Consider the following 25,590-nt stretch of genomic DNA (forward strand, 5'->3'; position numbering starts at 1 on the left):
TGTCATGGTCTATTGGTGTAGTGATGTGGCGGGATCAGCATTGCTATTTCCTCTGGGTCAGCAGGTTATGTTCTCAAAAATGAAAATGGTGTGCTAAAAAATTCTCATTTTTAGAAAATTGTTCTCATGAAATAATTACAGTGAACTTTTTTCCTCTTTAATGATTAGGCCATCCCAGTACACCCTAAATTTCACCGTATTTATTGACTTGATCATAATTGATACAGTCAATTGAAGCAAATAATACATTCATAAATTTGAACTTGTGAAGTCTGATACCTTTATTTCCAGTAAAAATACTGAATTGTAAGACAGTGAAAGTAACAATGTAGAACTGCATTTTTCAATATTTTGTTCTGTGCAGCAATATTGTCTATTTGTTTAGTTCTATTCCCTAAATGACAATAAAATACCGTACGAAGGCAAAAAATTAAGTTTGTTTCTCATCCTTGGTCACTTACAAATGATGTAGTGACGTGCTTTTTTATATCATATTCGCGTTTTTTATGTGCTTGGACAAGTTGATGTTTGTTGCACCTTAGTACAAAGTGCTGTGCTGGGTGGACGGACCATGGATAGTAGAAGCGAGACTGTCAATGATTGTACAAGTGACGCATCAAAAAGACGATAATTCATATAACATAAAAAGACACAAATGTAAATCGATCAATAATAATGGTTTGATTCGCTGAACAAAATAAATGGGGTGTCAAAGTAGGCAAAACCGAATAAAAATAAATACTGTACATTACCAATACTCCAAAAACAACTTGATTTTCTAAGTTAAATTAGACCCCCGAATATATCTAAACCGCATGCCGTCAATCTTCGAATAATGTTACCGAGTGAGATTTGAGTTACGGAACTGGTATGATCATCGTTAAAGTTATTCTCCGACTTCGACTTCAAACGTAGGTAGCTCTCTATGAATTTCAAATCTGCTGCACAGATACAACTTCATCTTTAACGAGGTCACATTGTTCAAAACGGTAGTGCTCTTTTTTGCGAAGTCTCCAGCAATTTCTCAGTTTGTGCTCCAGCAAATTCACAGTCTGTGGTTTCTTGGCAGCCAAAGTTACACGATCTTCTTCTTTGTCTGATCAAGCTTACAAACGGTAATGCCTTTTAAAGTTTCGGAGATCAGACCTTTTACTAGTTTACTCATCGTTATCATAATGACCGCTCCAAATCTGAAGAACCACCATGCGCCATGTGATGTCTGCGGTGTGTCCGGGCGGCAAATGCATTGTCCAATTATATGTAAAAGACGGCCCCGACATCAAAGTCTGTGCATTACTAGTGCAGAAATTTAATTATGGTAATAGAGGGTCATTAATTGGTTGAAGATTTTGACGATGTCATTTTATTAGAGGGACTTAGTCGTGTTCTATTGCGTGCGAAACCAGGTTTCCTTGTACAAACTCAGCAAAATGAAGGGTTTGGAGCGAAAAAACAATGTTTACATTTCTTCGAACGTTTTTTCATAGTGGTTAGTGGCATACTAGTAATTTGCAGTTTCGAAGGCCAAATATCTTCGCAAAATGTAAGAATACTTATAATTAGAATATTTTCTTATACTTCTGATTTTCTTCTGAAATGCGAAAAAAAACAAGCAGCAGCGGGAACACAGCATTGCAGTGTACATTGCATGGAAAAGTTCACTTCAAATTGTCAAAAACAACTCACTCTTGGGTAAATAGTACCAAAGAGATGAAGGAACTTTTCCAAATTCACAATTTTCGTACAAGATTTTGTTCCTTAACGCTCAAAACACAACCCTTTCAAGATTTCATTGATTCACTTAACGGCATCACGTCGCTACGTGCGTGTCAGACACCGTGACCTAACTTGATTATAGGCACCCCTTTGTCAAAGTCCCTAAATTTTGTGAGTGAAAATAATCAAAATATAACATCATTTGTGTTTATGTTTACACTAGACATGAGGTGACATCGACATATAGTAATATTTAAAAACAAAACATCGTTCTAAACCTGAGAATTTGATGGTTTTTGAGTTGTAAACATGATGTAAACAGTGCGATTCGTTCGACGTCACGCAAGAGTAATAATCGGAAATTAACTTTGCCCCGAAATTTTTGACAAAAATCCATTTTTTGATGAAATGCAGACATACACATCATCTTGGTGTTTCTGTCTACTTTGAAAATCTGTGATGTGTTTGTCTTCTCTCCCTCTAACGCAGATTCTGTCTCGGCTGACTGCCATGTACACTGGTCTGCTCACTTCACGTTGGAATAGATTATGTCTCCACGTTCCATCATTACTCCACATCAAAATCCTATGATTGCCGTCACAAACATAAAAATTGTCAGAGCCATCAACGCAAATGCTGTATGGGAGGTACAGCTGACTATCGCCGGCACCGTACTGACTGTGTTGGTACATGTAATTTAACTCCGCATCAAAACACTTGATGCAGTGATTGTTACAGTCAGACACCATGATGACGTCCCTACTGTTGACAGCGACAAACCAGGGAAAGTGGAATTGTGTCAGGCCATGACCAAGACTACCAATCTCTGCAACATATTGACCAGTCTTAGTGTACTTGAGTAACCTATGACCTTTGATATCATTGACCAAAACAAACCCTTTCAAGAGAGCTATACACCAGGGCTTTACGCTTGCAGGTAAAGTAATTATTCCGATAATTGTACCATCTTGATTGCAAACAACAATTTGCAAATTATTTGCATCAAGTATGAAGTAGTGGTTGTCCTGAGAGACCGCTACGGACTGTGGCTTGAATGGCTTTGCAAACTGACTGCTGAATCTTCCCAGCACCTTTTCACATTTGTAGTCTTGGTTCAGTATCTGAACAATGCTGTTGTCCCTGTCACACAGCAGAAGTTTGTCATTGTGAAATGTTAAGCCACATGGATTGTTGAACTTCTGTCCTGGACTAGGGCCTTGACCCTCCAGAATGATTTTGACCAGCCACCTGAAAGGTCAAAGGTTAAAATGAGCACATCAATGGAGTGAAAAATCAACATATTTTGTCAAGTAACAAACTGTTCTCACAAACACAGCTTGAAACTGAGATTCGATACTGATACCAATCACAGTGCATCACAATTACAATTCAAAGGGGTAAATTCTAAACTTAACTACATTTTGTCATTTCATATTTTATTGCCCTTTTACCATGGCAACGATACAACTTTGTGTTTCTCAACAATTGCATTGTCAACATGTAGGAAGGTCTTTTATTCATTGCACACGTTATGTTTTAATCATGCTACTTCTAATGAAAAATAATGTTCAACTTTTGTCCTGAATTAGGACTGACCCATCAGACTCAATTTTGTCCAGCTGGCTGCAAGGTCAAAGGGGTCAAAGGTAAAACTAAGCAAATACATATGATTATGAAGCTGAATTTCCATGAACCTAGCTTTTTTGCAGATACATCTTAAAATTCAGAGTATACATTGATATAAATCAAATACTGCGTCAAAATGACAAATCGATAGGGTAAATTCTGAAATCTACAAATATTTTATAGTTAAATGCCCTTTTGCCATGGCAACCGTATTATTTGTATTTTTCATTTTTCATTGTGTGCATCTGAGAAGTTAGTAATAAGGCTTTTACAGGTAAATTTACTATAGCTATATCTTTTTAATTTTATATCCGGATCTTGGAAGGCTAGCCCATGCATTGGGCTCATGACCAAGCAGACTCAATTTTGTCCAGTGATGGAAAGTCAAAGGTTAAGAAAAGCAGATTTTGTGGTGTGAAAAATTAAAATGTCATGGCATTAAGCTGTTTGCTGATAATATCGCTAATGGATGTTGATATTAATCAACTTGAATCAATAACCAGGTGAATTCTAAACTATGAAATTTTGTTATTTGACATATAATTACCCTGTTACCATACCAATGAAACATTTTTGTTTCTTTTAAGTTCTTTTTTAAACATGATTGCTGAAAATGTAAATGACAATTTATCAAAGAACAAGTAATATTGCTACATTTGTTGCTTTAATGAAAGACTAAACCTATGTTTTGTCTCTCTCCAGAATTTTGACCTTGACCAATCAGACTGAATTTTGTCCAACTGACCGCAAGGTCAATGAGGTCAAAGGTCAAAATAAACAAACAAGCAATAAGAAGATGTAATAGACATCAAATCAGGTCCAATAATCGTTATCATTCAAGGTAACTAAGAAAGTTACCAGGTCCAAGGAACATATTGAAAATGACAAAGGCAATGGGGTTATATAGTGGTGGTACCAGGTGTCCGGAATGGGTAAGCGTACCCTGCCAGCTAGCCGCACCCGTCAAGATTGACCCAAAGCGACAAATCCATTGTTATTTGGTGAATTCACCAATTACTTTTGTGAGTCAAAATTTGGTATGCTGTCACTCATCATTCGAGTAACAGACAGGTCATATTTTGATACAACATCTCCGTATCTACCGTAGAACTTCTTAAATGATTTAACTAATCTACTTTCTGAGAATCCTTGCCTCACTAACTTTTGAGCTAATAGGCTGTGTCTAACTCAAAAGTCTTCATTTTGTTACGTGCAGAGAAAACGAACAAAAGGGTGAACTCAGCAGTTAACGTTTAAACAAAATTTATTACGAAAATAAAACTAATTGCTAAGTCAGGGATAGAGTACAAGCTTTAAAGTGTACAGACTACTTATCTCAGCTGGGACGGCAAAGCTCCAGTCTCAGAGTTGTAACAGTCAGTTGGATGAATGAACAGTCCTTTGGCTTGCAGGCTTGAAGCTGCACAAAGTCCACAGTATAAATCCAGCGTTGGCAGTGAAGGTCTTGAAAAGTCTTGAGAATGACTACTGCTGGAGTTTAGTAACACACAAGAGACACGATCCCAAAAGTCTGACTGGAAGCTGAGCACGTCCTTTTATAAAGGCATATAAGAACAATCTAGAACTTTTATTGACATGCTAATTACTGTTCTAAAATTATCTCTCTTACACAACTAATCAACTTTCCAGAACATTCCAAACATGACTAATTGAATTCAAGGTTGTGAGGTCATCAAGGGCAGTGACCTTGAGAATGTTCTAGACTAATTGAACTCAGGTCATGATGAGTGTGGGGGAAATGACCTACATAACACACCCCCTCTTCAAAAAAAAAGAAAATTTTTCAAAGAAAAATCTTTCTTTTGCAAATGTAATCTTGAAAAAGATTTAAGTACTCAATTTTTTTTTTCTTACTCTAAAGTAAAACTTCTTGAAAGTGAACAACAATAAACTCTAAATACGAGAGAGACAGTCTGCAATTAAATTGTCTCTGCCTTTGATATGTCTAATGTCAAGATTAAACTCCTGTAACATTAAACTCCATCTTAGCAATCTCTGATTTTTGCCTTTAAATTTCTGCAGAAAAACAAGAGGGTTGTGATCAATAAAACCACTATTGGCTGATTTGAAGAAGTAACATAAACTTCAAAATGCTGTAAAGCTAATATCAAAGATAAACACTCTTTTTCAATTGTAGAGTAGTTTCTCTGGGATTTGTTAAATTTGCGTGAAAAATAGCAAACAGGATGATCTACACCATGACTATCCTCTTGCAATAAAACAGCACCAGCAGCCGTATCACTAGCGTCCACAGCTAATTTGAATGGCAAAGTGAAATCTGGTGCAGACAACACTGGAGCACTTTGCAGTATGGCTTTAAGTGTATCAAATGCCTGTTGGCATTGCTCTGACCAAACAAACTTTACTTTCTTTTTAAGTAAGTTAGTCAAAGGCTCAGTAATTGTGGAGAAATTTGGACAGAATTTTCTGTAGTAACCAGCCATACCAAGAAAGCGCATCAGTTGTCGTTTGCAGTTTGGTATGGGAAAACTTGAAATGGCACTGATTTTGGCATCAACAGGTTTTACCTCACCCTGTCCCACAGTATGTCTGAGGTAAGTTACCCTCGCCCAACCAAACTCAGATTTGGCAAGGTTGACAGTCAACATTGCTTTACTCAGTCTCTCAAAAACTTCCGCATGAGCTTGATGTGTTCCTCCCAGGTGTCACTATACAGGACGACGTCGTCAACGTAGGCTGCACACCCGTCTAGCCCGGATATGACGTCGTTGATCATCCGTTGGAACGTTGCCGGAGAGTTCTTCATTCCGAATGGCATCACCTTGTACTGGAACAATCCGTCTGGTGTAACAAAGGCGGATATTTCACGAGCACGAGCCGTCAGAGGGACTTGCCAAAATCCTTTCAGTAGGTCAAATTTCGTCACATACTTGGCTTTTCCCACTCGGTCGATGCAGTCATCAATCCTCGGGATTGGGAAAGTGTCTGTCTTTGTTAAAGTGTTGACCTTCCTAAAGTCTGTGCACATACGATAACTGTGATCTGATTTGGGAACAAGTATGCACGGCGAACTCCAGTTACTTTTACTGGGTTCAATAAAATCATTGTCCAGCAGGTATTTGACTTCTTCCTGGAGATATTTTGCTTTTGTTGGATTCAGTCTGTATGGATGTTGTTTTACAGGCTTACTGTCCCCAACATCAACGTCGTGATAGATGACGTTTGTCCTCGTTGGAACATCTTGAAACAGGTGTTTATATTCGTGGAGCAGTTCTTTTACCTGTTGTTGTTGTTCTGGCTGGAGGTGTGCCAACTTTGTAGACTCCAGCTTCTCCAGGATTTCTGAGTTCTGAAGCTTGACCGAGCCCAGCTTTGAGTTTAGAGTATTTTCACTCAAGTCAGTTTCAGTATCACTATCTTCATAATGGTTTGAACTGACTGCACTGACAGGCTTTGTTTTAGTAGGATTATCCCTATCCAAATATGGCTTAAGCATATTTATGTGACATAGCTGTTTTTGTTTTCGCCTGTCAGGTGTTATTATGATGTAATTTAAATCACTCAATTTCTTATCAATTAGGTATGGCCCAAAGTAACGAGCATGGAGTGGTTTGCCAGGAATTGGAAGTAGAACAAGAACTTTTTGACCTGGTTTAAACTTCCGTTTTGAGGTGCCTTTATCATATTTGGTTTTCATTGACTGCTGAGATGACTCAAGATTTACTCTGGCTAATTCACATGCTTTAGAGAGTTTCGTACGAAAATCTGACACATATTGCAAAATATTCAGACAATCATCGTCGTCAGACAGGAATTTCTCTTTAACGAGCTTAAGTGGGCCACGGACTGTATGTCCAAATACAAGCTCAAATGGGCTAAAACCAAGAGACTCTTGAATTGACTCTCTAACAGCAAAGAGCAGAAAATGAATTCCTTCATCCCACTGCTTCTCTGTGTCAAAACAGTAGGTCCTAATCATGTTTTCAAAGTTTGATGAAATCGCTCAAGAGCACCCTGACTTTCTGGATGATAGGCGGATGACCTGTACTGTTTAATGCCTAGCTGATCCATTACTTGTTGAAAAATACCAGACATAAAGTTGGAGCCTTGATCGGACTGGACACATTTAGGGAGGCCAAATAAAGTGAAAAATTTGACTAAAGCTTTCACTATAGTCTTTATATTTCTCAGTGGTATGGCTTCTGGGAACCGAGTTGATGTACACATAAATGTACTCATTTCCTGATCTTGTTTTTGGTAGGGGCCAATACAGTTTATGAGTATCCTACTAAATGGTTCTTGGAATGCAGGAATTGGCTGTAAAGGGGCCTTTGGAATGGTCTGATTTGGCTTTCCTACCATTTGACATGTGTGACAAGTTTTACAGAAATGTGCTACATCCTGCCTGAGATTAGGCCAATAAAAGTGACTGAGAATTTTATGATAAGTTTTCCTGACTCCTAAGTGACCAGCCCAGGGCGTTTCATGGGCCAGGCGCAATATTTCAGCACGGTAGGGCTTTGGAACCACAATTTGATGTTTTATAGCCCAATCGTCATCAACCAAAACATCTGGAGGTCTCCATTTACGCATGAGAATACCAGACTTTGTATAATAGGAAACAGAGCTATCTGAAGTTTTACCTTCATCATCTACCCTGTCAAACAAAGACAAAATATCTGGGTCTTTGTGTTGTTCTGCAATGAGATTTGATCTAGAAAATGTCTGACTTTGGTCAGCAGAAGTTTTACTGGAAGTTTCAAATCCTCGAGGGATAACGGAATGATCCGTGTCAAACACCTGACTGAGAAAGGTGTCATTTAAGTCAACATCTGTGACATTATTTTTGAGAGTATTTTGATTCTCAGAAGTTTTCTTTGACATGGCTCGAGTAATAGCACATGAAGGAAATAAATCGGGTATCTCTTGTTCAATTGGCTCTGGATCCTGATCTAAACTAGGATTATCAGTCACAAGTGGATTAGTAATGACCTTGTCCCCAGCAAGGTCGTTTCCAAGAAGAAGGTGAATCCCTTCAAAAGGCAAAAAAGGCCTAATACCTAAAGCCACAGGTCCAGAAACAAAGTCCGAAGACAAATAGACATTATGGAGAGGAACAGGAATGTAGTCATTACAATCTACCCCCTTAATAAGAACTTTAGAACCTGAAAATGACTTTTCAGAAAACGGCAGGGTATCTGCCAACAAAAGAGACTGGGAAGCCCCGGTATCTCTTAAATTTTGACAGGGGTAGCAGAAGAGAAATCACTAGAAAGTGATATAAAACCATTATGAATAAATGGTTCGAAAATACCCATAATGCTATCTTGTGAAGAATTGACCTTGACCTCATTAATTGGGGATAAGAGGGGTTTAACCTCAGAAAATGTGTTGCACACATTATTAGACTCTAATTGAGTTGATGAAGAAATAAAGCCGGTGGGCTTAGATCCACTTTGACCACTTTGACCTTCACGTTTTCTTTTCAATTTGAAACACTCTGACATTAAATGGCCGTCTTTCTTACAATAATTACAAGAAAGTGTACCAAACTGTTTTTCAGAAGGAGATTGAGACTTGGGATCTGATGATGTGGGAGTGTTACTTGAACTCTGTGAACTGTTGTCATTTGATTCCTACTGTCCTTTGAGAAATTCTTGGATGAAAAGGAGGAGTTAAATTTACCTGCATTGTTTCTGTATGAAAAGGACTGGGATGGTTTGCTGAGAAATGAAGATTTGTGGGTCAATGAATAATCATCGGCCAAACGTGCAGCAACCTCCAATGTATCTGCCTTTTGTTCATTGATAAACGTCTTGATGTCACTCCGGATGCACCTTTTAAATTCCTCAATCAAAACAAGCTGTCGTAATTTGTCATAATTCTGACTGACCTTTTCAGAAGAGCACCAACGATCAAACAGTTGTTCTTTTGTTCGAGCAAATTCAACATAAGTTTGATCCTTCACCTTCTCACAATCCCTAAATTTCTGACGGTAAGCTTCAGGCACCAACTCATAGCCCTTGAGAATTAATTCCTTCACAGAATCATAATCTGAAGCCTGCTCTACTGACAACTGAATGTAAATTTCTCTGGCTTTACCCACCAAAGCACTCTGCAAAAGCATAGACCAGGACTCCTTAGGCCAATTCAGACTCTGAGCAATTTTCTCAAAATGAAGGAAATATTTATCAACATCCTTTTCTTGGAAAGGGGGAACTAACCTGAAATGCTTAGTGATGTCAAAATTGTCTGAAGGGAAGAATTTTCCTGACTTTCCAAGCTCTAAACGTCTCATTTCTAACTGCAGTCGGTGTTCAGCTAATTCTCTTTCCTTTTCTTTTTCCTCTCTTTCTTTCTCCCTTTGTCTTTCTTCCATTTGCAATTCTTTTTCTTTCATTTCCAATTCCCTCTCTTTCTGTCTTTCTTCCATTTCTAATCTTTCCTGCCTTTCTTTTTCTTTCTGTCTTTCTTCCATTTGCAATTCTTTTTCTTTCATTTGTAATTGCATTTGTATTTTTTCTTTTTCTAATGCCAATTTTTTAAGCTCCAAATCTGCCTGAATTTCTAATTCTAATTTTTTGAGTTCGAAGGAAGACTCAGGCTCATAATCTTTTAAGGCAGACTCTTCAAAATGGCCAGAATTAACTAAATGTTTTGCAATCTTGAATTGAATTTCTCGCTTGCGCATAGATCTTTTGACATCTACTTTAAGGAAATTTTTCTTTGACATGAGGTTGTCTTTTCTGAGGGAATTAAATGTGTCCTGATCAAGGTCATCCATAAATTCGTCTGGCTTGAATTCCGCCATGATTGAATTTTGCTGAGTTCACAGTATACAGTAGTTTTGAAAAGGTAGGCAAAATGTTGTCAAACGGCTCAAAATATTCGTCTCCCGGACGAGCCCCCAATTTTGTTACGTGCAGAGAAAACGAACAAAAGGGTGAACTCAGCAGTTAACGTTTAAACAAAATTTATTACGAAAATAAAACTAATTGCTAAGTCAGGGATAGAGTACAAGCTTTAAAAGTGTACAGACTACTTATCTCAGCTGGGACGGCAAAGCTCCAGTCTCAGAGTTGTAACAGTCAGTTGGATGAATGAACAGTCCTTTGGCTTGCAGGCTTGAAGCTGCACAAAGTCCACAGTATAAATCCAGCGTTGGCAGTGAAGGTCTTGAAAAGTCTTGAGAATGACTACTGCTGGAGTTTAGTAACACACAAGAGACACGATCCCAAAAGTCTGACTGGAAGCTGAGCACGTCCCTTTTATAAAGGCATATAAGAACAATCTAGAACTTTTATTGACATGCTAATTACTGTTCTAAAATTATCTCTCTTACACAACTAATCAACTTTCCAGAACATTCCAAACATGACTAATTGAATTCAAGGTTGTGAGGTCATCAAGGGCAGTGACCTTGAGAATGTTCTAGACTAATTGAACTCAGGTCATGATGAGTGTGGGGGAAATGACCTACATAACAATATCCCCATGCTCTACCGTATCTAAGGAGTTGTGAAATATACACACCATAAGCTGGAGATGATGGTATATTGCTCGACAAAAAGGAAAGTTTATGATTTCAAAATTGAAAACGTCTCTTTTGTCATACAGCTTAGTATATAGTGTATTTTGTCTAATTTCAAACAATACGTCTAGGTATGAAGCCGAGTACACACTTTCAGTTGTTTCTTTTATTTCTAAATCATGTGGGTAGATATGGTATAGATAATTGGATATACCAGGATTGTTTAAACTGATGAGATCATCGACATATCTGTGGGTGTTGTTAAATCGCTTGGCAATCCTTTTACACCCAGATTGCTGAAGTGATTGTATGAACTCTGCTTCATACGAATACAAAAATAAGTCTGCAAGAGCCCTTACCAAGAGCCCTTACCAAAAAAACATACTGGAAAGTAGATGTAATGTATACTCAGACCCTGTGAAAAGTATCATTTTGGAAAAATTTGTAGTAAATGCACATACTTGAATCCTACTGCACATGCCTCAGGTAAGAAAAAATTTGAACGAAGCTGCCCCAAGAAATAGTTTGTAGTGTCCGAGTACGCTCAGTCCCTACAATTGTGCTGCAAATCTTCATGAGAGTGTAAGGTTAGAATTGTCAACAGTTCCAAGGCTATGCGAAACCTACATAACTTTGCAATAGCCATGGTCTTTGCCAGAGTTCATCATTACAGAGTCTAAACTTAACTGTGCACTCTAAGCAGATAACTGCAGTCAAAGTCAGAAATTGCGAAGAAAATTTACAGCAGAGTCTAAGTCAGATATATGGATAGTGTGGGTACGCTTCAAGTGTACACTCCGACTGGATGGCTAACTGACTTCTGAAATCAGGGAGTGAAATTGCCACAGATTGAGACAGCAACATCTATTTCACACATTGCTTGTGCCAACTTGTGGTATTCTTTAATGCTCAACCATTTCATCCAGGAGACTACATATAGAGCTGACACAACTTGCCTTCGCATGACTATGAAATAGCATGATGACAAAGTGTTCTAAGTTTGTGTTCTTCTTACACAAGAACTGCACTTCAAAAACTATATCATTGTTTGCAATCATGCATGATTTTTTTACAGTGTTTCATCTAGAGAGGGGGACAGGGGGATTCCCCTCAGCTGACATGTTGGCACCCCCCCAGTAATTTGTCAAGGGGGGACCTGCCCCCATGAAATGGCGCCAGTCACACCTTAGAGATACAGGTAAAACACATGCATGAACTGGTGAAATCCCCCCTAAATTTTCTGGTAAAGGGGGACCCCCCTGTTGATGCCATCCTAGATGAAACACTGATATTAAATAAAACTGCATCTACAAAATATTTAATATACAGTAAATTCATCTTTATTTAATTTTAAATCAGGCACATTGCATGGTCCAAATCAGTCTTTTTCAAATGTATTAGGAACGTGACAAACAAAGTTACAATCTTTGTTGAGTGTAGCAACGGAAACCATTACCTCATAAAATTTGGCTTACAGGGATGGCCACAACTGCTTGTTTTTCTTTATGTAAAAGTTAAATATGTGGAATGGAACAGTGAAAAGACTGTCAGTCACAATTTTTTCTTTCATCTCTTCAAATTGATTTATGACAGCAAGATGTCCTACCCTTTTGCATACACACACATCTGAACAGAAAACTGGATTGGGACAATAAAGTATGCACTTTACCTTCATACTGTTGTACACAATGAAACAAATTTGTAAGTAACGTGGTCAAGCAGAAATAGCCTGTACTTAGGATATTACCTGTAAATTCAGTAGCATTCCGTACCTTTCTTGAGGGAGATCATTCACAACAATGTAAACAGGCCAAACACTGAATTTTTATGAACAGAAAAGTGCTACACCATCAAAGTTGATTTGAAAAGAGACATGTAGCTCCTGGTTTTTCTTTTCATCATCAGTTTTGATGAAGAATCCATCTGTTTGAAGATGCTTCTTGTACAGCTTTTCGTCCAGAACATCTTGTATGTGTTTGGTATGATTCTGTTGTGTCTATATTGCAGACCACTATGTTTGCCTTCTCCTTTACAATAAAGAATATAAAGCAATTAATTATCTGTATACTGCATGTTCTGCAAATCATCATATTATTATAAATGCCCCCCCCAATAGTATTCTAGGTTCACTGTATGCAATAGTTGTATATATTTTAATATGCATGTACAATTGTGTAATTCAATAAGCTTTACAATAACACTATTAAACAAAATATGACTTCTCTTAAATTGTGTCCTTTGTTTAGTCTACTGCAAGGCAGATTTTCCTATTTCTACATTCTGTACATTGGCAAATAACAATGTCTAAATTGAAAATCTTCAATCATTGGTTATGTAATTTTGAGCTACATACTGACAAAGCAACATGGTTTTAAAGAAGCCTGTATGTCATGTAAAAACCAACCTATGGAATTATGTCAATCAATACCCTGTGCAGTAGATGGTTGATTTTTGCAATTGGCTCTATCAAATTCAGTCCATTCACGCATTTAGAAACAAACTATGCTGTCCGAGCATAAATAATTTGGGGCAAATAACACACGCATCTACAGTTCAATACCTTTTTAATTTTTGCTGAGAAAACACAGTGTATGGAAAGTATTAAAAGTGAGGGGTGACTGAGCAATTGATTTAAAGAATTTAGGATGTGTATAGTTATTTTTGATCACGCAAAAGAATATGCAACATATCAAAATATTGGACTACTTACGTGAGAATCAATGGCGTTGAAAGCTGCTCCACTATCGGTAGTAGTCACCAGTACTTCCGCGTTCCGGTTCTGCATTTGCCTCTCCGAGCTCCGACCCTTCATTCTCGCATATCATCTAGTTCAGAGTTGTTGTCAATGTCAGTTTGCTGTTATACCATCATAAACTCGTAATAACTGGTTATCATTTCGTTATGTGGAATTTCGGTATGCACATCGCTGCAAATGCCGTTTCGAGGTGACGACGAAGGCGTATCACTGCACTGTGCCACGCCACGCGTACAACGCGTACGATCACCAGCTGTTTCTGAACCATATTGAAGCTTCGATATGAAGAGACACGTTGTCACCGGTGGCTGCTTCTGAGCTTGCGAAACACTATGTCATCGTTGCTGTTCCATCGCCATCTTGTCATTCGTTGTAATCCTTTATGTGGGCTTTTCAAATGGCAAAGGTAAAACAGTGATCGTTTTTCTTGTAGTTGATCGACGATATTGTTCCTTGTTGTTTACTGCGTCCGCCATGTTTGTATGATGAATGGTACCGTATGCAACACGCATTGCCGTTGGCTCTCACAAAGGTCAAGGGTCAGTGTCACTTCGTTCAACATCCAACTGTCATAATAGTTTTCGCTTGGGAACCAATTTGAGGGATAATTTTTGTTCATTTGTTAGTTTAAACTATAAAAACAGGTGATTCACTTAGTTTGAAATTATCTAAAGACCTTATCACTGCATTACGAATCTAACCAATGACACGGAATGTTTTAATGGTTCTACTCCGGAATAAAAAGGACGCGATGCGTTCTACAGACTCAGTACGCCCAAATAATCACGTGATGCCGGTACAAACAAACCCACATGTGTACTAGCGCGTATGGAAATACACGTACGTCTATGCGCGTTTGCGCACATGGCTTTGTTTGTACCGTGGTCGATTCGAATTCCGGGTTTGGCCTATTCTGGCGGTACTGCGCACGCGCAAATTGTCCCGGAGCGGGTAGATTTGGAGACTGGATTTCAATCAACAGCAGCTGAGAGCAGTGTAACCGTATCGTCCGCAAAAACTCATTCTAGCGAACTATAAATCGTCTAACAATGGGAAAATCAAGAGGCAAGAAAGTATCTACTCACTTTGGTGACCATGGTAAGTATTCAATATGAAGTTTTATGGTTTCAGTCGTGCAATATTTCGAGTCATCGTTATTCATCGTATGCACTGGTGCATTTGACCTTGGTTCATGGATACACAAAACCGGCCAAAACCCGACAATCTTTGTATCTTAACTATGATCAGACCTAATTCCCATACATTTTGAAAGACATTGAGGTATAATATCCGCACTGAACCATGATTATAAGTTAGAAAATTTGTATCATTGTCTCCACAATGTAAGGAAGGGTTACGTAATAACAGACCATTCAAATTCCACGGTATCAGTGATTGTCCGTTAATTCCGAGCTAGCCCATATCATTATCACGTGCATCTTCAACCAATCATTTGTGACAATTCCGGTGGATTGCATGGCCACAGCATGACAGACCCAGAAAACATGTTATCAATGGACCATGCAGCTCCATCATCATATTTTCGTTAAATCAACTTATTAATAAATGTGAAATTTATGAAAGAGTACACTGCAAATACTGTAATTGCTTTTAAAGACAGAACTTATTTTTCTATTTGGTAGCAAACATTTTACCTGCCTGTGCCATTCTGAGCAGTACAGGTTTACTGATGAAGTTCTTCATAGTGAATGTGTTTTATATTTTTTAGAAACTGCATTTTTGTGAAAGTTGTCAAGTACTTTGATTACATAAATATTGTAATAAACAAGGTCACATACTAATTTTATTTTTATTGCATTCAATATTTCTTACAATGAAGATGCTGGCAGTTATACCTGGTTCAAGAGTATTTACTTATGAACAGCAGATGAACAATGAAAGGATAAAGGAATACACTGAAAGAGTCTGGGACCAAGGCAGCACTCTTCCTGCTGCAATGCTTCTACAAAACAAAGGATCTGGTTGGAAAAAAACTTGAAGGGAGCTAACTGTCGTGAAAGCATTGATCCTAATACTGTTTCTGCAATTATTGGTAAGTTTCATATATTCCTTTCTCTTTCCCTACAAGCCCTCACATAGTGCAATGAGTGTAACTTATGTGAAATTAACGTATTTTGTATTTTTGCTCACATGAAGTCCATGCTGACTATTGTTATCTAACTATTGATCAACAGATACTGATGGAAGCAGAAGTGACGATGGAGATGGCACAGTATCCATGGCAATACATTTCCTGAGCATTCTGGTGTACAAATGGATACTGATATTGACTGATATAACCAACAGTGAGTGAAGCATTCCATGAATCTGTCAAACTTGTTTCAACACAACAGAGACTTCATACTCAGAGAACATTTCATCATTACTTTTTCTCAATGCAAGTACAGTGAAACCTATCCTTAAAACAAACCATCTCAAACTGTGCAATCATTTTTACTGGACTGCTGTTTTCACATGTACATTTACCTTACAATGAAGTGTGACATCACTCAGGACAGTACATTAAGCAATTTTACTATTTGTCAACATGCTGAACAATGCAAGTTTGGATATTTTGTAAAACCTTTTCACTTCTGACAGTACTTTGATAATGTTGTCAAAATACAGTACTCATGCCGATAAAACAAACTTCTGAGAAACTGTATTTTACCTCTTTGTTTCAAACTGCTGAATTGAACACAAGAATTTTATTTCTTGCCTCAGCTTCAACAGTGTCATACTGATTTTTTCACACCATTTTGTACATTCAAGTTTTTTGGTGAAATTGTCATTTATAATGATATTTTTAACTCTGCTGTTTGAAATATTAATGCTTATTTGAAGATTTTTTTTATTACACAAGTGCCGATAAGTGCTAAAATTAATGGCAAGTATTTAAATGTATTGGTTTATAAGTTAGTCTGTCACTTACAATATCCTAAATTGCTCATCACAAATTTTCTAAAAATACAAGTTAAATTTTAGGACACAAATATTTGAACACACACAACAGTAATGGTAACGTCATCTTTCAAAATATGCATTGTTGTTGTTGTTATATCTTTCACACTGTTATTAAAGTATGATCACTGTTGTTAATTAAGCAATATGATTGTTTCAGTGTGTGCTTTGAATAAGAGACAGGAAAATGAGGTGAGTGTTGCTGTTGACAATCAACATCAAGAGACTAAGGTAACTTATCAATACTGCATGAATGAGTACCCCTATCGATCACACACCCCCCATCCCCCACCCACCCCCGCAGTCGATGTGATAATGGATGATTAGCATATACATTATGTGTACTTTTTATGCTCGATGAATCAAGTACGCCCTGTGTACACTTTTTTTACCCCTCCACAACAAGTACACTCCATGCATACTTTTTTCACGGAGGTTCCCTAAAATTAAGTACGCTCTACGTATACAAAAGCGTTCCAATATTGGATAGCTTTAAGTAGCATCACATTGGATTCTGTGTACTATATAGGTACACTCTATGTGTAAAACATGTATCTTTTTTTTACTGATTCTGTACAAAGATAATACATAGTTTTGAGAAATATGTACACTTCACGGGCTACCTAAAGTAGGCAAAATGTAGGCTGAATTTTGGTAAGGGAGGTGGGACGCAGTTTGTGCCCATGGGAATGCCTATGGTTTGCAATAAGCTGTATTAGCTGATATCGCTTGAAATTATGGCTTGATGTTAACATGAATAAACTAAATCACAATGATAATTCAACTGGGTACATTCCTACATGTAGTATTTTTGCTATATCATCATTAATGCCCTTTTACCATGGCAACAATATAACTGTGCATTTCCTAAAGATTTCTTTTTCAAAATGTCAAAAAATGCTATCTGTCCTTCATACATTTATTTGAACTGCTAAAGCCGTGATTTTGCTAAGGGAGGGAAACATTAGTAACCTGCTATCCCCTAACCTGATTGCATTTTCATTTGATGTACTAAAGAAAATTAAATAGAATACGTAGAGCACTCTGGGAAGATTTACCTACTTACTGCTTTGAACAAAAACACTAAAATTTAAACATGTAACGGTATTTCTGCCAGCCTGCACCATTGCGACATTTGACGCAATTTTGTTTTGTTTTGTCCCAATAAAATTATCTTTGTGGGTCACCATGACGCAATCATCGTAGGCTATATTTCAGTGGCTTTTGAATTTTTAGGCAGACCGTTGACCTTGCCTCCTCAACAGAAAACTATACAATGTTGTAAGATGTTGAAACAGTGTACCCTCTTCCCTACAAAGTTGCAATGTATTGAAACAGTTTACTCTCCTTTCTAGAAAGTTACAAATTCCCAGGTACGTGAAGCAAACATTGTTGCTGTTCACCATCACCATGGACGTAACGTCCATGGATACATTGAGGCTTGGCTTTGCCTATGTCAGTCACGGTTGTCCTTGAGTCCAAGTTTTACCAAATTTGATGAATTCAAAATTTGGCCTGCAGCTACTCAGTTTGCTACCCTTTTTAAAGATTATGGTTTTAAAAACTTTATTAAAAAAAAAACCTGGACATTTCAAGGTTTCTGATATTTTTCTGTGGATTTCACTAGCAGCCATGATGATAGATCGAGCCGCTAAATTTTCCGTATATGTTAACAAACGGGCACTCAGACCTTCACTGTAGGCATCGCTAATATTTGTTAATCACGTTACCAAAAATAAACGTTTAATGATTTCACACTGATCAACATACGTATAATCGGCTAAATTATGCATAGAATTATGCGTAGAATTATGCATTTTCAAGACGAATGTTTCAATGCTAAAGCGAATGACGCATCGCCAGGACAGCGACACACACTGAACTAATTTATATCGGCCATAATGTTTGACCGACCTCTCGAGCGAATACCGATGCACTCGCCGATGTCGTCTTTTGTAATTCAGTTCAGAAGGGTAGCTCGTCAATTAAAATGAACAGGAATCGACTAAAACGATAATTAAAATGACAATTTTTTCAAAGTTGTTCGTTTAAAAGAGTACGTACCGCCCTATGAATCTGAAATCGATCGGCAGAAACGTTGACCTCAATTAACCCACAGCTACAGCCACCTCATTAATATAAACAGGTATCATCATACAGCTTATCGTATTGGCCACAGTTGCTTAAAAACGACTTCGAAAATTGATAATTTTTTTCAGTGTGAATAAATTCGTATGGCCACTATATTGGTTCTGAACTCCCTAATCTTAGTATTGTGTACAGGTAGACCCAGGGGTTGAGATGTGAATTTGTTCAAATGAACATGCCAGTATCAAAATATGCAAATGAGGCAAGAAGAAGGAAAAATCCTGCAAATGTCTGGGAGTGGCGGTATTAACTGAAACAGCCTACACATCTAAGAGAGAGGTTCTATGAAGCATGACCTCATTTGTATGCAGTGTACCTTTTGTATGTGGGATTGATGGCAGTTACTGAAACAGCCTACACATGAGTCATTTCCTATCATTGTTCATTAAAGCACAGTTACTCTACCCCACCGGTTAGGAAACTGGCCTTTCCTTGTTTTAGTCGTAATGTTTGGGACCAAAAGGTGTTTACGAGTAGTTTACACGTTGGCCTACTGGATACCAGTAGCGGCACACGTAATTTTAATGGAATGGTATAGAGGCAGGACCTTGAATGTAAACAACCTGATCCGGATACCAAAAAAAGATGGCCGCCGTCTCTAACCGAAACGAAAGAATGTCTGAAATTTCAAGAAGAACAGCATGGAATGATAAATGAAATAGCCATTGCAATTAAGTGAGCCTTGAAATGTTTGCCAAGACTCATAACTAACACATTTGTTGAATATTGCACTTATATTTTGGGTTGGAAGTATCGCCGCCATTTTGAAAGACCAGCTGCAATGCGATATTACGGTCTCGGAATCGATCGCCTTTTTCTTTACAGCAAAATGAAATTAACTCATAAAATGTGGCATCCAGTAAGTTTCAAACATCCTTCAGGCGATCAGTGGTATCGGCACGTCAATTTAGATGATCCGTTCACTGATTGCCATGCGTTTGAAAAAAGAGTCAGACACGAAAGAACAAAATGGCGGAGTTCGACATCGTCGGCAATAACATACGTGACAGTCGTAAATAGGGTCGAAAATCATTTAATTTGCAAACAAAAAAGATATAAACTACGGCTTTAATTCTGAGATATACAGTTTTAAAACTACGCATCGAGATTTGAAGGGTCGGAAGACACAGTACCTGTACTGGCGATACAATAGTGAATATGTCTGCCGTTATACAACATACAACTGTCGATTTTCGCAAACATTAATTCTTATCATGATAGAAACTACCTACTCCTCTGTTATGTATACATTTTCATCCTTCGTGCAGGGCTTTTACGACGCCGGTCTCTCTCAAAAATGCGAAGAATTTGCGATTTTCTTGGCGCTTAGCGAGCCTTCAGTAATTACAGGGGTTGGGCCGGGGGAATTTCGCGCACACCTGTACCGTAAAATGTGACCCTCCCCTATCCTTCTCTCTAAAATGTGACCCTCCCTCTTGTCGGACATTCTAAAGCTTGACCCTCCCCAAACCACTGCGGTATTCTCCCCAGGAATAACTGGAACAGTATCAGTTAATTTACATAACAAAATTGGTTCAATTAATATGTTAGGGACAAATTACAGAAGGGAGTGCTGGTGTTTTTGGAGGCACAGTCGCAATTTATCACGCGAGAATTTTTGAAGAGATATGGTATTTCATACATTTGAGGGAGGGTCACCGTAATCTGTGCAACTATAAGAAGGCAAGATGTGGCTGATTTCGTGCTTCATCAAAAAATATCAAATCATAATACATGGAGTCAATCAGGCAAATTATTGACAATTTTCCCCACAAAACATGCTATATCTGTACATTTTCTATTTGTGATAAATATTTTAAATATACTTTACTTGAAGTGGGAAGTAACATGTGAATTTGTGTACAAGAAATTGATTTCTGAATTTCATCTAAAAAGTTGGTTCACTATCCATGGTGTCTTTGATGAAACTATGAAGAGTTTTTTCCAATACAACAATAGATAAATCTTGTATTTGTGTACTCTTGATTATTGATATTAATGTTCTTGATTAGACTAGAGTGGTTACAAGTCCATGGTTGTGCAAGAAATTTGATTATGGAATTTCACCGAAATGTTGATTCACTATGCATGGCGGTCCATGATGAAACTATGAATAATTTTTTTCCAATACAAAACTAGGTAAATCTGTGCATGTATGTGCGCTTGATTATTTATATTAGTGTTTTTTATTAAACTAGAGTGGTTATAAGTCCATGGTTGTGCAAGAAATTTTATTTTGGATTTCACTGAAAAGTTCTATGAGAGAACTATGCACAATATTTTCCAATATAAAACTGACAATATCTTTGCATTTATATACATTTGATAATTGATATACACTTTTCCACCAGTTGCATATGTTTTTGTCTCTTGTCTTTTATCAGTTTTAACTGTTCAAGGTGTTTAATGTAGGATACCACTGCATCTTCTTTGCTTGTGAAACTTTGGATAATGTGTACGTATTTTGTTGGTGATTTCCTATTCAGGAAATATCACACGGACAATCAAAGTTTTGGCCATAAAATCAGTTTCTGTCAAAAGTGACCCTCCCCAAGATAGCTTTATAAAAAGTGACCCTCCCCTTGAACATTTTCTAAAAATTGACCCCCCAATTCTTCAGTCACAACCCCCTGTAATTTCTGAAGGCTCCCTTAGGCCAGGGCGAAGAACAACGAAGGCACACTATGACGTCATAGGCTTCGGGTGCACATCCCAGTGGTAAACTCCCTATTCACACCTCTAAACAATACAAGTTTCCTAACCGGTGGGGTAGAGTAGTGATTAAAGGGGAAGTTCACCAAGGAAGATTTTTACATATGTGCTACCTTTGTGGTCACTTACCCCGTCGTTTACAACACGCGCGATTTTGTACAAAAACAGATAAAATAGTGCAGGAAGTAACATTTTAGGGCTTCATCAACTCCATGTAGTTTGAACCATGGGAAAAAAGCTCCAGGTTTGGAGCTTGCATCACGTTATTGGATAGGACCATCTTCCGTTGGGTATGGTATTGTCCACTCACCCACGCTCAAACAAGGCTGTACATATTACCATGACTATTGTTAATACTGAGTATCCTTGCATAAACGATGAATCACTCATAATAAACTGTCTACTGTCAGATTTTTTGTTGCTGTTTACTTCGAACCACCGAATCTACTGCAAACTTTCCCGGCCATTTAACAATGGAGTGGAGTGACAGTTCTGACTATATTCCTATAACCACATATTCCTGAAGATTGGTGGTTAGTAGTAAACAGCAATACAAAATCTGACAGGATATGTTGTGAGACTGTGGTTAAAGCTGAGAACATACTTTTGTCCTATTTGGTATCACTTTGTAGTGAAATTTGCCCAGAAAACAAAGATGAGGTTTAATTGTTCTTTGCAGACCAATGTTTAAAAAGTTTCCATGTAAGACACACAAGAAATGATAAGAAATTTGGATCCAGGAGTTTGGTATGAAAGTATTTAGACACCGTTCCTCAACCCACCGGTCTGGAAACAGCTCCTGTTTCTTTGTTCCGATCCGCGTTGCGGGTAAACATATCAATTACAAATACAACCGTGAATCTCAGACACCTTAAACAAGTACGTGAATTTGCATGAAAAATATGCTAATTTTAACCAAAATGGCCAGAATGCACTGCGATATTCACTACAGCGATTTTGCTGAATAAACTTGTCGAATCCGAAATATATTGTAACACAAACTTTTCGATATTGAGGTGGGAGCCGCAAAGTTCTTTGACATTTTAATACATAAAAATTCGTTTCTTTCCAAAGCTGTTGCGTCCTCTTTTGGCCTCAAAAACAGATTAAGCTTGCAAAGAAACGCTACTAGACAACTGTACACGACTGCACCCCTAAGTGTTAAAACGGATAAACAAAGACACAAACAAAATCACTATCCAAAAAATCATCGGTTCGGAAGACAAAACATCAAAATCATTGTCTCACCATTCGTAAAGTACCGTTAATTTAATGTTCAATAACTGAAATATGCTGAGTTGGATTAAATTCAAACATGGAAGGGAGGAAAAAACTTTGTGACCGAAGAACGAACCTGTGCGATCAATATTTCAAAATGGCTTCGCGGCAAAACTCAACAGCATTCTGAAACATCGAAAGCATTAATTTCGAGTAACGTTAGAATAAAAATCGATTAGAGAAAATAAACTTTTAGGGAGGTATACACCTCGCAAGTCAAATTTCACGGGGAATTTTACAGGTTAATTGGCAATTTACGTTGATCAAAAACCGCATGGCCGACCTATGGTGGCCGCCATCTTGATTTTAAGCAATAAATGCATCGTCGAAACCTCGGGCGTTTTCTAAAACAGAACAGAGTAAACGACAAAAAAAACGCATACTACCAATTTTTAAAACCCAATGGCTGATTGATCACGCCAAAGTCATTTCGATTTCTTCTTATTTCTACAAGTAAAAGGGGGAGGACTTTCGTACTTTCAGGTGCCTTACCTACCTAGCGGGGTCAAATTTGGTGGGTGAAAATTGGACGGAAAAACACGGAACATCATAGACGAAAATCTAAAAAGAAATGCTCTCAATAAACACAGTTTCTCAGTTGTATCGGAAATCCTGGCTATGGTAACAAAGTTACCTGAGGAGCAAAGAAATGACAATAAATAAAAATACTCCGCACCGCATGATGTTACCAAACGCTACTGATGGCGTCCCAAAGCAAGCATTTACATCCGCAACGCACTTCGTACCTACGGTAGAGCAATTAACACCTTTAAACAATAGCGCACGTATCTTGTTTCAAGACAGGTGGGTAGAGGGACGGTGATTTGGATCTACCTTTCAAATCACTTTGTGAAACCTGCATTTTCAAAATATTGGTGATCATGCAACGATCATCCAGAGATATCCACTCTACTCAAGATCTAGAAAGGATCATGCTAATGAACTGGAAATGATACTTTTTGTATTTTTAGCACATGATACTTTATTCGTAAGTATTTCCTGCTGCAATAAAGGTAAGATTTTCAACAGAAATAGAGTTTGATGCTTTGATGCGTGTTGCTTTGTTCTGTTTGAACAGTGTACATGTGTTTGTGACAAGGGAATGGAAATTACGAGCGATGTATAAGAATTGGCAGTCAACTTGAGTGTGGTTATGAGTATTAAAGCTGTTGTTAGAGTGAATGTACATTAGATGGGCTAGTTGTAGATATATCATGGTGGTGTGTGTTAGACATGTCTTTCTTGTCAGCGAGGTTACCCACAATTCCCCTTGATTTGTGCACTCAGACATTGTTTGCTAAAGGCTTCTTCATTTTTATCAGTTTTTGAACAACAACTTAGAATTTAATTTCAGGATTAATTGTTAAAACTATATTCCAAAATTATTGATTACGTTTACAACTCAGGAGTAAATTGATTGAGAAATTGATGTTTCAGGGTGCTGAGAATTGTTAACTTGTCAAGCTACAGTTATCAGCAACTCTGATGGTCTCATCATACCACCTTTCAGACATGCAAATTTCCTAAGTCAAGAACATTTAAAAAATCAATGGCACTTTCTCTGGCCAACGAAGATGCAACCTATTCCTTGTAAAGACTTTGTATGGCTGTCAAAATCTATGTTGACAAAATTACAAATTGTTATCTCGTCCACGGAAAAGTGGTTGATCGCCTCATTATTCACAGTGGGAAATAGGAAAACAATGATTATCAAAAGTTGTCTGAATTTGGAACTTTGAACCGAACTGTTCAGTTTACAGAAGAAATCTACTCCATTTTAGTGAGTGATCTCCGTGTGTACTGATCATGGAGAATTGTGGGTAGCCTCAATAACTGTGACCTGGCTCTCAGGATTGCTCCAAGTGTTGTGGCAATAATACTGCAAGATCTGCCCTTTAAAAAGTTAACACAAAAATATGCCCTGTTCTTATGTATAATTATAACACGCCACATGCTCATTCTGCGTTGTGATTTGCCAGAAAACACCACATGACAAGAAAATAGATACGTCTTGTCCCCACAGAATCAGCAAAATGACATTAGAATGTATTTTGACCAAATTTTGAAAAGTGCTGGAGTAACATGACCATAGTATTGTCTGCAGCTTTGAAACAATGACGGGTTTGAGCGCCCGGGATGACCAACGATCCTTTCTCTGAAACAGCAATAGCGTAGAAACTGAGGGTTCACAGACGAAAAAATATTCAAGTGCAGCAAAGGATGTTGCTAGGTATGCTTTGAATATTGTTCGGTAGAAAATGGTACTACTGTTACCATTGAGGAGAATTCGCCAAGTACACCTGTCGCAATGGATTGTTGTGGTTCATATTATCAAAACATTAAAATCATAAAATAATAAAACATGAGCATGTGGCGTGTTATAAAACACTTATAATCTGGTCTTTATTCGGGCTATAGCACCCGTTCATTACCCCTAGTGGCCGTGCGTTACCAGAAAACACATCGCTACCCCCCCCCCCCCCTCGGCCTACGGCCTCGGGGAATAGCGATGTGTAACACACGGCCCCTCTGGGCAATAAACAGGCACTACGGTATATAGCTCTCCCTAATGACCAGGTAATAGGTGTTAAATATATCGCAACTAATAGCAGTGTTCAAACTGGTCCAATATACCAGGTCTTCTAAATATCCTCCAGGACCAGCAAAATTTATTTACTTGTAGTCCAATGGGTAATAATTTTCTGTAAACAGCCAGCTATTCTGTATTCTGTGATATTGAATTTTGTGTATCTCTTCACTGCAATTCTTATGTAATTGTTTGTTCGACCAAATCAGATTTCTGGTTAATTTGCTGCAATTCTGGACTGCAATGCAGTAAGGAATGTTGCAAGCAGAGTACATGATGTCAAAGCTGGTAGCC

General features: G+C 37.9%; 1 long non-coding RNA gene across 1 annotated transcript; it reads left to right on the top strand.

The window, feature by feature from the left end:
- Positions 1 to 14,329: 14,329 nt before the first annotated feature.
- Positions 14,330 to 16,447, top strand: LOC139142645 (uncharacterized). The gene is made up of 3 exons (XR_011554436.1): positions 14,330 to 14,708; positions 15,451 to 15,663; positions 15,806 to 16,447. It is a non-coding gene; the product is annotated as an uncharacterized lncRNA (long non-coding RNA).
- Positions 16,448 to 25,590: the final 9,143 nt, after the last annotated feature.

The sequence above is a fragment of the Ptychodera flava genome, chromosome 10 (genome assembly GCF_041260155.1).
Source record: "Ptychodera flava strain L36383 chromosome 10, AS_Pfla_20210202, whole genome shotgun sequence".
Classification (NCBI taxonomy): Eukaryota; Metazoa; Hemichordata; class Enteropneusta; family Ptychoderidae; genus Ptychodera; species Ptychodera flava.